Below are 15,722 nucleotides of genomic sequence, written 5' to 3'. Positions count from 1 at the left end.
GTGCCCCCCTGCTGGCCTGCTCACCCCCAACTGGTCCCCTCTGCCAGCCTGCTCTCCCCAACTGCCCTCCCCTCCTGGCCTGATCACCCCTAACTGCCTCTGCCTCGGCCCCACCACCATGGCTTTGTCCGGAAGGATGTCTGGAAGGTCTCATGGTCTAATTAGCATAGTACCCTTTTATTAATATAGATAGGATATGACATACTGCCATAACTATAACCTATGTACCAGTATTACTCTATGAGAATACATACTTCATGCGATAGGAAGGCATCTAATACATTACATTGTATATGTTGTAAGTAGTAGGAAATACTGTATTCATAGCAATAATATATACCCTGTGACTTCCCTTCCTGATTTGGGAATGGTTCCCCAGTTCTTTGAACATTTCCTGGCCCCTAATGTTTTGTGTTTTTTTTGTCTTTCAGTGTAACTTTATTTACTGTTTATTGCACATGATTTGAAGTCTTTAATTTCTAACCACCAAAGATTCAAAGGACTATTTTTTTCCATGAAGTTTAACATTAACATTAGTGAATTCATGTATTCATGTGTTTTTATTGTAAACATCTGAATTATTCACATTGTCATAGATCCTGAACTCATAAGCATGGACCATGCACAGGCTGGCAGCAAGCCAGGAAGCCACTCTGCAAGCAAACAGATACTCTGCATAAGGAGACAAGTCCTAGCACAACATTTAATGTCCAACCTGAGTCACCTCAGAATGTTGTATATATTGACTTCTTAATTCATATAGTATCGGGAACTCAACTGCTTGGTTGGTGACGGGGTTGACCTGGTTTCAGGAGGATTATTCCTGAAATAATTAAGGAAAGGGGGGCTCAATCTTTCTTCTTGGTTGCTTGCTCCTCCCCAGCACCTTCATCTTTCTTCTCATCCTCAGCTTCTTGGGCATCTTCTCCTTCACCTTCACCTCCTCCTTCTTCCTCCTTTGCATCCTCAAATTCTTCCTTGGCACCTTCTTCCTCTTCTGCTCCTTCCTCTTTGTCAGCCACTTTCTTCTCCTTCTCCTCCTCTTCAGATTCTCCTTCAGAGGGGGGTTCATCCTTAGCTTCCTCAGCTTTTGCAGCCTCAATGGTCTCCTCCACCTCGATCTGCTCCTCCTGGACATGGCTGGTGTATTAAGAAGGGAAGGAGTGAGCACACATCAAGTAGGAGCTAGTCTGTAACCACTGTAGGCAGATCTACCAAAGATCTGGGAACTCTGGGAGTAGCCGCTGGCTATGCTTCCCACGCTGGGTCTCCTCACCTTCCAAGAGTTTCCTGTAAGCTGCAATGTCAATTTCCAAAGCCATCTTCACATTGAGGAGATCCTGGCATTCTTTTAAATATCATGCCATTTCACTCTTTGTAGTTTTCAACTCATTTTCTAATTTGTTGATTGTGTCCTGCATAGCACTAACGTGGGAGTTCTGCTTATCCTCCAGCTCTCGCAGCTGCTTTCCCAGAGCTTCGTTCATGCCCCAGCATGCTTTGATCTCCAGAGTCTTGGCCTTGAACAGGCGGCAGCGCGCACCCCATAGGTGTTCTTGGCAGTGCTCTCGGTCAGCATGGTGAAGCAGCTCTTGTACCATTCTTCTGCATTCTGCATGTTCTTGGTAGCCAGCTTCTCATACTGGGCGCGGATGTCCTTGAGCGCAGCAGAGAGGTCGGACTTGGAGAACATGTCCATCTCCACGGAGATCTGAGCATACTGGATCTGCGACTGCAACTCAGTGATCTCCTCTTCGTGCACCTTCTTCAGAAAGGCAATTTAGTCCATCTGGCTGTCGATGTGCTTTTCGAGCTCAGCTCCAGCGAGAGCCACCTCATCTGCACCTTTGCGCGCCTACATCAGCCAGCCCTCTGCATCATCATGGTTCAGCACCTCTTCCTGGTAGCATGCCTGCAGGTTGCTCCCAGTCCCTTCCAAGCCCTGGTACCTGCTAACTGCCCACTGCCCTTTCCTTGCCAGGGATGGGGCTCGGTGGGCCGGGGCACAAGCATCCCATTTTCATTAAAATGTTCAACCCCGGCCTGCTCCACCGGTGTCCACAGGCGGCCCGGGGGCAGACAGTGATCCCAGAGACACTGGCCATCCCCCCCTGCCTGGGTCCCAGTAGCAACCTGGACCCTGTGGATGGCGTCAGGTGCTGCCCGCCCCGCCTGCCCGGGCTCCGATCGCAGCCTGGACACCGCGGGTGGCATCAGGCGCTGCCTGCCTGGCCTGCCCGTTTAACAATCGCAGCCTGGACCCCGCGAGCGGTGTCAGGCGCTGCCACCCCACCACCCCCGCCTGCCTGGTTACCAATCGCAGCCTCAACCCCGTGGATGGCGTGAGGCACTGCCCGCCTGGCCTACCCGGTTAACAATCGCGGCCTGGTCCCCGCGGGCGGCATCAGGCACTGCCCGCCTGGCCTGCCCGGTCCCCAATGGCGTCCTGGACCCCGCGGGCGGCGTCAGGCGCTGCCCGCCCGGCCTGCCCAGTTACCGATCACGGCCTCGACCCCGCAGGTGGCGTCAGGCACTGCGTACCCTCCCCCACCGCCTGCCTGGTTACCGATCACAGCCTCAACCCCCCGGCGGTGGCAGGCACAGCCTGCCCCTCCTGCATATGCAAATTTACCTGCCATATTTGTTGGCTTAATTTGCATTTCACTCCTGATTGGCTGTGGGCGTAGCGGAGGTACGGTCAATTAGCATTCTTCTCTTTTATTAGTGTAGATAATAGTAATGTTGAACTTGCAAAATGAAACAAATAAAAACCAACAACCAGAAAGTAATTAAAATATTATCATACAAGATAGGTGGGAATAGGAACTATATAATTTTATTTTTGAACCATGTGAAAGTTTTACATATTTAAAACTAAAATTAACTCCCAAAGGATGGAATTCATTCTGAAACTCAGTTTTAAATATTAATAAATTTTGTATCATGTCGGTAAAATACTACACAGAGTTTTTTAAAATAATTAATTCAAGTAAATCTTGAACCCAATATTCTGACTGTCACCCCCAATAGTAAATGTTATAAAAACAATTTCAACTTCTAAACTTTATTTAGAAGATTTGTTGATAGTTATATTGATGTTGATATTTTTATATATTATAGGATAAAGCAAATGAATAAATACATTGATATTACTTTCACAGGATTCTCACCTGCCTGGTTACCAATGGTGTTAGGCTTTATAGCAGCGGTTCTGGTTACCAATGGTCTTAGGCTCTACAGCAGCGGTTCTCAACCTGTGGGTTGTGACCCACAGGCTGAGAACCGCTAGCAGGGTTGCCTAAGACCATCAGAAAACACAGATATTTACATTATGATTCATAACAGTAGCAAAATTACAGTTATGAAGTAGCAACGAAAATAATTTTATGTTTGGGGGTCACCACAACATGAGGAACTGTATTAAAGGGTCGCGGCATTAGAAAGGTTGAGAACCACTACAGTGAATGACACCAGGAATCCTGTGAGAAGCTGACTAAATTCCAAGTCTGCAGCAGGAAAAGAGAAATTAAGCCTGCAATATGATGTTGTAACAGAAAAGAAGTGTTCTGAGGAGCTCCTCTGACTCACTGCCCAGTGAAACAAAAACAAAAAAAAACTGATCAAAGTATCTAAAAGTTGTCCTAAAGGCATACAGCAAATGAAGAAAGCTTTATTCAAAAATAAGTTACTAAATCCTTGTTAAAACTGGAAGAGTCTGAGGCATTTAAGACAGGACCAGCTCCCTTCCTTCCCTAACCCCCAATTCAGCTCAACATTCTGGGTGGGGTGCCAAGGCTGGAGGGTTCCCTCTCCATCAGCTGTCAATCAATAAATATAGTATCTCACCCACAGGAGCAGGTAATCAGCATTTTTCATTCCTTCCAACTCTGAGTCAGAGGCTAAATTCCCAGTGAATATAGCCAAAAGTTCAGTAGATCCCTTCTTCTACTCAGCACCCACTCATAGGACAGAGAGATCACACATGCAGCAAACCAAAAATATTAGGACCCCAAGTGTCCTCTTGACAGCTTATTCTATGTTCCAAAAGAAAAAATTGAGAATAGAGTTACCACGGAGTGCAAAATCTCAGAGGGAAGGCGGGGAGGGTGGGTGGGTGGGAGGTAATCAACCAAGAACCTTGTATGCATATGTGCATGGCCCATGGACACAGACAATGGTGGGTGAGGTCCTGGAGGAGAAGAAGGGGCTGGAGGGGGTCATTGGGGGGGGGGGGCGGGGAGACATGTAATAATTTCAACAATAAAGAATTATAAAAGAATAGTTACCAAATCAGAAGAAGCAAGCCAAGAAGATCACAGGAAACCACCTTCATCCAGCTCCCAAAATAATGACTCAAAAATTTTACCCTAGGGGAGAGGTAGTTCATAAGAACAGAGAGCTTTAAAATTCTCCCCAAAGGAAAAGATTTTATTTGAAACAGAGGGTGAAGAAATTCAAGCCTCGAGTGCTCTCAAAGCAATAGCTCCTCTTAATTAAGATCAATAAACCAAAGGCCAGCTAGTTCACCAGAGAGAAGCAGGGGAAAAGCAAAGAGCCCTCCTGAGATAAGAAAAAAACCTCAAAGATGGGCCTCAAAAATACCCTGCTCAAATTTAATTGGATCTGAGTGCGGAGCAATTTATGCCCCGGAGCATTGTCTGAAAGAATAGAGAATTAAGGGGGGCCCAACACCTGGCTGTTATAACAAATGAGGACAACAATTTAACAGATAGATCAGAAAAAGAGAACATCCCAGAGTGACTGTGTACACATCCAAGGCTGCAAGAGTAAAACCAAAAGCTTCCCACCATGGGGTATATAAAACTTACTAAAACAATCTAGCCAAGTAATTAAACAAATAAACATTCAAACAACAAAAACAGGACCCAGAGGCAGTGAGGAATCATCTGGAGTGGTCTAGTTTTCAACAAAAAATTAAAAGGCATGCAAAAAATAAATAAAACACAGGAAAACAGTGACCCACACCCACACTATCCCTCCCAACTACCCCATGGGAGGGGAGAAGACAAAAAAGAGAGAGAGAGAGAGAGAGAGAGAGAGAGAGAGAGAGAGAGAAGAGAGAGAGAGAGAGAGAGCCTGTGAGAAGGCCAGATATCAAATTTAACAAAGAGTGAAACTTGCCTTTATAAATATGTTCAAACTACAAAAAGCAACCATATTTCAAGATGTAAAAAGCCATAGTAAAAATGTCTCATCAAACAGAATAGGCCCTAGTTGGGATAGAGCACTGGCCCAGAGACTGAAGGGTCTTGGCTTTTGATTCTGGTCAAGGGCACATACCTCAGTTGCAGGCTGGATCCCGGCCCCGGTCAATGTGGGAGACAACCAATGGATGTGCCTCTTTCACATTGAAGTTTCTCTCTATCTCTCTCCCTCCCTTACTCTCTCTAAAAATCAATGGAAAAATATCATCAGGTGAGGATTAAAAAAAACAAAGAAAATAGAGAACAGAAATAAAGAGATATAAATTATATTTGTTTTAAAGAAAAAAAACAAATGCAAATTCTGGCATTAAAAATACAATAACTGAAATAAAAATTCACTAAAAGGGCTCAACAGTAGATTTGAATGGCAGATCAGATTAACTTGATTGCACCTCATATGAGTACAAACCATATACCTACTTACATGCCCTATATATTAAAATAAATATTGAGCCCTAACCGGTTTGGCTCAGTGGATAGAGCGTCGGCCTGGGGACTGAAGGGTCCCAGGTTCGATTCCGGTCAAGGGCATGTACCTTGGTTGCGAGCACATCCCCAGTGGGGAGTGTGCAGGAGGCAGCTGATCGATGTTTCTCTCTCATCGATGTTTCTAACTCTCTATCCCTCTCCCTTCCTCTCTGTAAAAAATCAATAAAATATATTTTTAAAAAGTGAAATAAAATAAAATAAAAATAAATATTGAACAGCACATGTAAACTCCTAGAGAGAGGTCATTTTTATCTCTTTGAGGAACCTGGTACTAACACTGTCAGACTTAAGAGTAAAAATCTAATTTCCTTATTATTTGATAATAAATACTGTAATATAAAGCTTCCTTGATGTCAATGAGGAACATAAGTAGACATGTAATATATTCCATCAAATTTTAAGTCACCATAAACCTGTTTCTCCCATATTTAAAAAATATACTTACTTGCCTCTGCCTAAACTTTTGCAACTTTTCTTATGTAGAGTATGATCAGCATTTTTCTTGGGGAAAATAGGTATGAACAGTTGTTCTCTTTTCTTCAAATGTTTGACCACTGTTTTTCAACTATTAAGCCATCTTGACATTCACTTGCTAATCACTGTTACCCATTCACCATTTTAGGGTACAATGTTTTCTTTTCTGAAACCACCCTCTATTCTTTCTCCCAACCTTTGTAATTCTCCTCTTTATTCCACCACTACCTTCAGCTTCTATTCTGTTTCTCTTTTTCTTTCTGCTCAGCCTACTCTGGTCCTTCCACCTCCCATTCTTTTGCTCCTTTGCACATCATTGAGATCAGATGAACTTGACTTCACCTAATATAAGTGTAAACCATATACCTACTTACATGCCCTATTACTTTTTTTTAATAAATCTTTATTGTTCAGATTATTACAGTTGTTCCTCTTTTTTACCCCATAACTCCCCTCCAGCTGGTTCCCACCTCAACCCCTGTCTTTACACCACCCCCATTGCCCTCATCCATAGATGTACGATTTTTTTTTCCAGGTTACATTTTACTTTTTTTTTTAATCAGGTTACATTTTATTTTTACTTTTATTTTTATTTTTTTAATAAATCATTATTGTTCAGATTATTACAGGTGTTCCTCTTTTTCCCCCATAGCTCCCCTCCACCAGATTCCAAACCCCACCCCATGCCCTTACCCCCCGCCACTGTCTTCATCCACAGGTGTAAGATTTTTCTCCAATCTCTTCCCGCACCCCTCACACCCCCTTCCCCCTGAGAATTGTCAGTCCACTCCCTTTCTATGTCCCTGATTCTATTACATTCACCAGTCCATTCTGTTCTTCAGATTTTTTATTCACTTGATTTTTAAATTCACTTGTTGGTAGGTATGTATTTGATGTCATTTTGTTGTTCATAATTTTTATCTTTACCTTTTTCTTCTTCTTCCTCTTCTTAAAGAACACCCTTCAGCATTTCATGTAATACTGGTTTGGTGGTGATGAACTCCTTTAGCTTTTTCTTGTCTGTGAAGCTCTTTATCTGATCTTCAACTCTGAATGATAGCTTTGCTGGGTAGACTAATCTTGGTTGTAGGTTCTTGCTGTTCATCACTTGGAATATTTCTTGCCACTCCCTTCTGGCCTGCATAGTTTCTGCCAAGAAATCAGCTGACAGTCATATGGGTACTCCCTTGTAGGTAACTAACCGTTTTTCTCTTGCTGCTTTCAAGATTCTCTCTTTGGTTTTTGCCCTTGGCATTTTAATTATGATGTGTCTTGGTGTGGTCCTCTTTGGATTCCTCTTGTATGGGGTTCTGTGCGCTTCCTGAACTTGTAAGTCTATTTCTTTCACCAGGTAGGGTACGTTTTCTGTCATTATTTCTTCTAATAGGTTTTCAATATTTTGCTCTCTCTCTTCTCTGGCACCCCAAAAATTCGGATGTTGGCACGCTTAAAGTTGTCCCAGAGGCTCCTTACACTATCTTCATATTTTTGGATTCTTTTTTCTTTTTGTTTTTCTGGTTGGGTGTTTTTTGTTTCCTCATATTTCAGATCTTTGGTTTGATTCTTGGGGTACGTTGATCTACAGTTGAGTTTCTGTATATTCTTTACTTTAGACAGTGTATGCTTAATTTCTGACTGGTCCTTTTCCATTTTTTTGGCATTCTCATTAAGATCCTTAAAGGTCTCACTAAGTTCCTCAGAGGTTTTTAGAAGATTCTTGAGTAACCTTATAAATGTGGTTCTGAACTCTGTGTCGTCCAGTAGTTTGCTTTCCTCCATTTCTTCATTTGTGACATGTTTCTTTGTCTCCGCATTTTGCTGCTTCCCTGTGTTGATGGAGTGGCTTTGTGTGGTAGGTGACCTATAGGGGCCAGTAGCTCAGCCTCCCCAATCACCTGAGGTGGATGCTCTTGGTACACCCCTTTGTGGGCTGAGTGCAAAGTCTTGGTGTAGTTAAGCCTTGATTGCTGTTGGTACACTGGGAGGAATTGACCTCCAGGACAACTGGCTGTGAGGACCCGCTGTGTCTATAATGGAAGAACTGCTGCACTGGAGACACGCTTATGGTGCAGGACTTGTTTCAGTGGGGCTTTGGTGCTCACTGAGTCTGCCTCTTGAATGTGTCACTTATGGATGTAAGGAGTTGCAATCTGGTGTCTCACACTGACCAATAGGTACAATGGCTTCTGGATCTCCAATGGGGTGCAGGTCAACTACTGTCTGAGGCCACCCAGCAGGCGCTACAGCGAGAACTACAGTTTTCTCCTCTTTGCTTGGGGTTTGGAGGTTTTGGACCCGTCTGACCCTGGCTGCAAGTTTGCTAGGTTAAGCTGCGATAAGGCAGGCCATTCATATGCTAAAGCCGCTGCTTGGAGCTTGGGTGGGTTTGTAGGTTGTGCAGGGTGGGGTCTCAGGGCGTCACTAGGCTAGGGCGTGGCAAATAGCGATGACTGCCAGTTAGCCGGCTCTGCGTCTCCAACCGCGTCCCCGCGTCCCCGCCCCAGCACAGTAAACAATTATTCCTGCATGAAGCTCTGCAAGCAAGCCACCCTCACTTTCCAACCCGATGGCAGACAGTCCAGCTTCTCCCTGTAGGAGTTTGGGTCCCTTGCGTCTCCCCAGAAACTGGATTTCAGAGTAATCGGGGGCTTGTCTCCCTTCGGATTGAGAAAAGCAACGCCTGCCACCAGCCCGAATTGCACGCCTCCGTACCTCAGCTTTTCAGCACTTGTGCACATCTCAATGCTCTTTTCTCTTTCCTTCTAGTTGTAGAACTTCCACTCAGCCAGCTTTCCCGTCGTTCTGGGTGATAGACATTTTGTCTTTTAGTTGTAGTTTTGAAATTGTTGTGCGAGGCAGCAGTTTAGGTGTTTACCTATGCCACCATCTTTGATCCTCTATCAGGTTACCAGGTGTACGATTTTTGTCCAGTCTCTTCCCGCACCCTCCACAGCTCCTTCCCCCCGAGAATTGTCAGTCCATTCCCTTTCTATGCCCCGATTCTATTATATTCACCAGTTTATTCTGTTCATCAGATTTTTTATTCACTCGCTTTTTAGATTCACTTGTTGATAGATATGTATTTGTTGTCACTTTGTTGTTCATAATTTTTATCTTTACCTTTTTCTTCTTCTTCCTCTTCTTAAAGAATACCTTTCAGCATTTCATATAATATTGGTTTGGTGGTAATGAACTCCTTTAGCTTTTTCTTATCTGTAAAGCTCTTTATCTGACCTTCAATTCTGAATGATAGCTTTGCTGGGTAGAGTAATCTTGGTTGTAGGTTCTTGCTGTTCATCACTTGGAATATTTCTCGCCACTCCCTTCTGGCCTATGTAGTTTCTGTTGAGAAATCAGCTGACAGTCATATGGGTACTCCCTTGTAGGTAACTAACTGTTTTTTCTCTTACTGCTTTTAATATTCTCTGTCTTTTGCTCTTGGCATTTTAATTATGATGTGTCTTGGTGTGGTCCTCTTTGGGTTCCTTTTGTTTTGGGTTCTCTGTGCTTCCTGGACTTGTAGGTCTATTTCTTTCACCAGGTGGGGGAAGTTTTCTGTCATTATTTCTTCTAATAGGTTTTCAATATTTTGCTCTCTCTCTTCTTCTGGCACCCCAAAAATTCGGATGTTGATACGCTTGAAGTTGTCCCAGAGGCTCCTTACACTATCTTCATATTTTTAGATTCTTTTTTCTTTTTGCTTTTCCAGTTGGGTGTTTTTTGCTTCTTTGTATTTCAAATCTTTGACTTGATTCTTGCGATCCTCTAGTCTGCTGTTAGATCTCTGTATAATATTTTTTATTTCAGTCAGTGTATGCTTAATTTCTAATTGGTCCTTTTTCATATCCTTGAGGGTCTTACTAAATGTCTCAGAGGTTTCTAGAAGATTCTTGATTAACCTTATAACCGTGGTTTTGAACTCTATATCCAGTAGCTTGCTTTCCTCCATTTCTTTCATTTGTGACCTGTTTCATTGTCTCCTCATTTTGGCTGCTTCCCTGTGTTGATAGAGTGGCTTTGTATGCTAGGTGTCCTATTAGGCCCAGTGGCTCAGCCTCCCTAATTACCTGAGGTGGACACTCTTGGTGCACCCCTTTGTGGGCTGTGTGCACAGTCTTGTTGTAGTTAAGCCTTGATTGTTGTTGGTATCACTGGGAGGAATTGACCTCCAGGCCAATTGGCTGAGAACCAGTTGTATCTATAATGGGAGAACTTCTGTGCTGGAGACACCCTATGGGGCAGGACTTAGTCTGCCCCCTGAGTGTGTCTCTTATGGATGTGAAAAGTTGTAATCTCACTCTGACCACTGGGTACACTGGCTCTTGGATCTCCAAGGAGGTGCAATGTCCACACCTCCACACCTCCTACCAGATTCAATGCGCTTTTCTCTTTCCTTCTAGTTGTAGAATTTCCACTCAGCCAGCCTTCCCGTGGTTCTGGATGATATTCGTTTTTGTCTTTTAGTTGTAGTTTTGATATGGTTGTGCGTGGCAACAAGTTCAGGTGTTTACCTATGCCGCCATCTTGCTTGTCTCCCCTATTACTCTTTATCTCCCCATTATAGGATAAATTATGTCCCCCCCATCCAAATTTATATATTTAAGTCCTAACTCTGTGTACCTCAGAATGTGACTATATGTAAATACAGGATCTTTAAAGAGGTAGTTAAGTTAAAATGAGGCCAGTACAATAGGCCCTAATCCAATATGATTCACAATCTTATAAAGAGATTAAGTAGGACACAGACATGCACAGAGGGAAGACCATGTGAAGACACACAGAGAAGACAACCATTTACTATTACAAGTCAAAGAGAAAAGCCTCAGAAGAAACCAACCCTGCCAACACCTTGATCTCTGACTTCCACAGTCCAGAAGTAGGAGAAGATAAATTTATGTTGTATAAACCACTATGTCTATGGTGCTTTCTTATGGCAGCCCCTAGCAAACTAATACTCTCCCCAACCTTAACACATAATAACCTTACTATGCTATCAATATATGGTTGAACTGGCTCATACTACTCTGTCAACTGTTCAATTCTATCCTCACTCTTTTGTTATAGTCCTAGAGCTCTGTACTGAGATTATGAGTCCCAAACCCAAAGGACTTAAGCATATGACCCAATATATATATATATATATTGGATGGACACCAGAAATTCTATCCCCCCATCCCCAATATTCTCCTCTGGTTCGGTTGCTTCCTTCATGTTAAAGTATGGTATTAAAGACTGAGTTTAAATGCAAATGTTAACTAATAAAAGAATAAGTCATTTGACACATTTTAGTGTGGTTAGAATTAGTCTATCACAGAGTCAGCAAAATTTGGTCTGTGGGCCAAATCCAACTGGCTGTTTTTGCAAAAAAAAAAAAAAAAGTTTTATTGGGAGCACAGCCATAACCATTCATGCACATACTGTTTGGGGATGATTTCACACAATGATGGCAGAGGTGAGTAGTTGTAAAAAGTTTGTAGACCCCCTGATCTAGACAACTATAAGTTCCCCAGGACAGAGGGTATGGAACTTGTTTTGGAATGGGTGATACCAAAGAACCAGCTAAGGATTTCCCTATGAGGAGGGCAGTAATGGACCCACTGAAATTGTTACTTTTTGTTCTAACTTTTTAAAATATATATATTTTATTGATTTTTTACAGAGAGGAAGGGAGAGAGATAGGGAGCTAGAAACATCGATCAGCTGCCCCCTGCACACTCCCCACTGGGGATGTGCCCGCAACCAAGGTACATGCCCCTGACCGGAATCGAACCTGGGACCCTTCAGTCCGCAGGCCGACGCTCTATCCACTGAGCCAAACCGGCCAGAGCTTTGTTCTAACTTTTGTGACCTTTTCATCTTAATTTAAACTATTACAGAGCAGTTCATTTCTATCTTTTGACATTATGTATCATTACCCCCTCCTTCTGTGAAATCAGAATAAAAGTTTTCCTCTCATCATACTTCGTACTTGTGAGCATTACTGCCTGTGTCCACAATGTTTCCTCTGCAGAATTTCTTATCCTTCCAGCCCCATCTTGCACGATGTCTTGCCAGAATTCTTCTGATTCTACTTTGGAACTCCATAGCACATTCCTTAAGAGTGCTGCAAAGTGCTGACCCCATGTATATGTACATGTGCTTCTCTCCACTACCTAATTGTGCTCTTGAGGAATAGGTACAAACTTTGTGTCCCCTATAAGGGCTTCATTGCTTTTCACATGGTCAATACGCTAAATGACTGATCACATTTCTGCATAGTGACTCACAAAATGCACGCTTCTAATTACCCAGATGGTGGTCTGGAAATGCAATATGTATTAAACACTAAAGTTGGGAGAGTAGAAAGGTAATTTAATAGAATAACATGTTTAATAGTTATGTCGTTAGTATATAAGCTAATCAAAAGACAATTATAAGACAACTTACTTTCATTTCAAAATAGTGTATGTTCCCTCTTTTAGAAATAGTCCAGAAAACTTGAAAAACTTTGTGAACTTTTGTTTTCTATATGTGTTGATTTGGGTTGTCCAAAGACAGACTCTGAGGAAAGGTTTTAAGTCCATGTGGTTTATTGGGGGAATAATGGGAAAACAGTAAAGGAGCTGGGAAGTGGAGCAAGTAAAAGCGTGCAGAGTTGAGAGAGCTAGCACACTGAGTGGTTGAAGCTTAATTCTGCTGTGGCAACTCTGAGAGGTAGTATAAAATGCTTCAGAATTATCTCACCCAAGGGACAAGGGATATAGGGTATCTCTGCACCAACTCCAATCAGTCAGTGATAGAGGGCTGCTCCCAGTAGTGTGCTCAATTCCAGGCACTTCCAGCCTGATGTGTGGATGGGAAGCAAAAATAAAATAAAATAAATAAAGCCCTCAGGTAATTAACTGCAGGTATTAGCTGTTGATGAGAGCTGGTGGCATGGCAAGGAGATATAGGCAGAGTGTCAACATCGTCCGCTAGTTTAACTTTGAGTATTTCATAAACATTCATTCATTCATTCATTCATTCAACCAGTAACTACTGTGCCCCCTGTTTATGTCTCAGCCACAGGGCTGGGTGCTGGGAAAGAGTGGTGAGCAAAAGCAGACATCATAGACACTTGATGCAGCCTCCATTCTAGTGGAGAAAGCACATAATAAGTACATAAACTATCAAATAGGATAATTACAGACTGGGTGGATACTTTAAAGAAAAGAAACTGTATAATCTCTCTATATAAAAGGCTAATATACTAAGTGTTTGTCTGGGTAATGACATCACTTAGCGACGCCCAGCTTCCTCTCCCTAGCAACTAGCCTCCTTGGAGTTTCTTCAGCACAAGAACATGACTTGCTTTATAGCCAGGTGGAAATATTTTACACTGTAACCAAATGTCTGTGAAGTGTTTTCCTGTGCCTCATCTCATTTGATCGTCACAGAAGTCCTGGAGTAGGTAGATAGGAGACTCAATGGAATCCTATTTTCTTTTCATTAGCCAGAAAACAGAGATTTAGAAAGCTTAGAAACTCAACCCAACTGAAAAGAAGTAAGAAATAGTGGACCTTTAAAATGATTTCAGGTTTTCTCACTATGCAGAATATAGTCAAACACTGCTACAGTTAAATACTTCACCCTTTGTTCTCCCTGAGTGATCTACAATAATAATCTGCTTCATGTTGATATTTACTGCAGTGTTGCTGACAATTACCTGAAAGAGAAGTTGGGGTGCTTCACTGGGCTGGAAAAAGTTTAGCTAAATCAGAAAGCAGGTCTAATTACGCAAGTTTATTCTATATCTATAAAAGGCTAAGTTGACTCATGCATGCATGATACATACAAAGCTCTTGCTGGCGCCAATCACACACATGTGTTTCCATCTGTCATTATCAATCGTGTATTTGGTTGGCACCTCTATTATAGAGAAAGGGCGAATAGTGATATTAAAATATTTCTTCTAATTAATTTCCTTTCAATGTGCACAAATTCATGCATTGGGCCACTAGTCCTATATAATAAAAGCCTAATATGCTAAGTGTCCAGTCATCAGGTCATCCATTCAACCAATCAAAACATAATATGCTAATGATATGCACTGACCACCAGGGGGCAGACAATTGACTGGTCGACCAGTCGACATGACATGCACTGACCACCAGGGAGCAGACAGTCAACTGGTCAACCAGTCACTATGACGTGCACTGACCACCAGGGGGCAGACGCTCCAACCAGTAGGTTAGCTTGCTGCTGGGATCCGACCAATTGGGACTAAGTGAGATGGGCCAGACACGCCCTGGAGCCCTCCTGCGGTCCCTCTCCAGCTGGCCAACCTCCTGCGTCCCTTCCCAGCCCCAATCGTGCACTGGTGGGGATCCTCGGCCTGACATGCGCCCTCTCGCAATCTGGGATCCCTTCGGGGATGTCAGAGAGCCAGTTTCGGCCCGATCCCACAGGCCAGGCCGAGGGACCCCACTTGGTGCATGAATTCATACACCAGGCCTCTAGTAGAGAATAATCAAGGCAAGAACAAACTTTGATAGTGTGATCAGTAAAGACAGATTCCAAAATAAGAGGGCAAAAACAGACTAAGTAAGGACTAATTTTCTTGTTTCAAAGAAAACTAGTGCAGATCCTTTCTCTATAGGCAAATGGGAGTTCACTGAAAACTCGGGCTCCCTGGGTGTTACCATCAGAAGTGAGTAATGATGCTCCCTCCTAGTCTTATCCATTGGGGCTGCTCTAACAAAACTACCATAGATTGGGTGACTTAACCAACATTTGTTTCTCATAGTTCTGGAGCCTGGGAAGTCCAAGATCAGGACACTGGCAAATATGGTGTTTGGTGAGAGCCTGCTTCCTGGCTCATAGACAGCCATCTTCTCTCACTGTCCCCACATGACAGAAGGGGTAAGGGAGCCCTCTGGAGACTCTTTTATAAGGGCACTAGTCCCATGCATGAGGGCTCAATCCTCATGACCTAATTACCTTCCAAAGTCCCCACCTCTAAATACCATAACACTGGATTAGGTTTCAACATACGAGTTATGGGGAGATACAAACATTCAATCTATAGCACTCTCCTCCCTCTAATATCCAGTGTGGAAAAAAAATAGTCTCAATCAAAGAGGAGAGTAGTAATATCAATGCAAATATTAAATAGCAAGATAACTGGATAAAGAGCCAGTAAAAAGACATCATAATCCGTCCAACACAACCAGTTTCCTGCAGACTTCCAACATCATATCTCTTCAAAAATCTAGGCAAGCCACAACCATCCTCACTACTCCTATGTGAATGGTATAGCCTACTTCTAAATGTCTTAACTGAGTCTAAAAGCTGATCCTAAGTGAATTAGACCTCAGTGAACCTGGCATCCTGGGACACTGAAGTTAACACCCATCATCATGTTCATTAAACTGAGTCAGCATTCTAAAGATCTGCACAACTACACAGAACTTTAAACAGGTAATTATTGTTGCCTGAAAGATATATCTTCAGTGACTCATCAGCTACTAAGTTATTAAGAACAATTTTGCCTTAAAAAAAACCTGTAGCTGACTT

Source organism: Plecotus auritus, assembly GCF_963455305.1.
Source record: "Plecotus auritus genome assembly, chromosome: 5".
Lineage (NCBI taxonomy): Eukaryota > Metazoa > Chordata > Mammalia > Chiroptera > Vespertilionidae > Plecotus > Plecotus auritus.
This window is presented reverse-complemented; position numbering follows the sequence as displayed.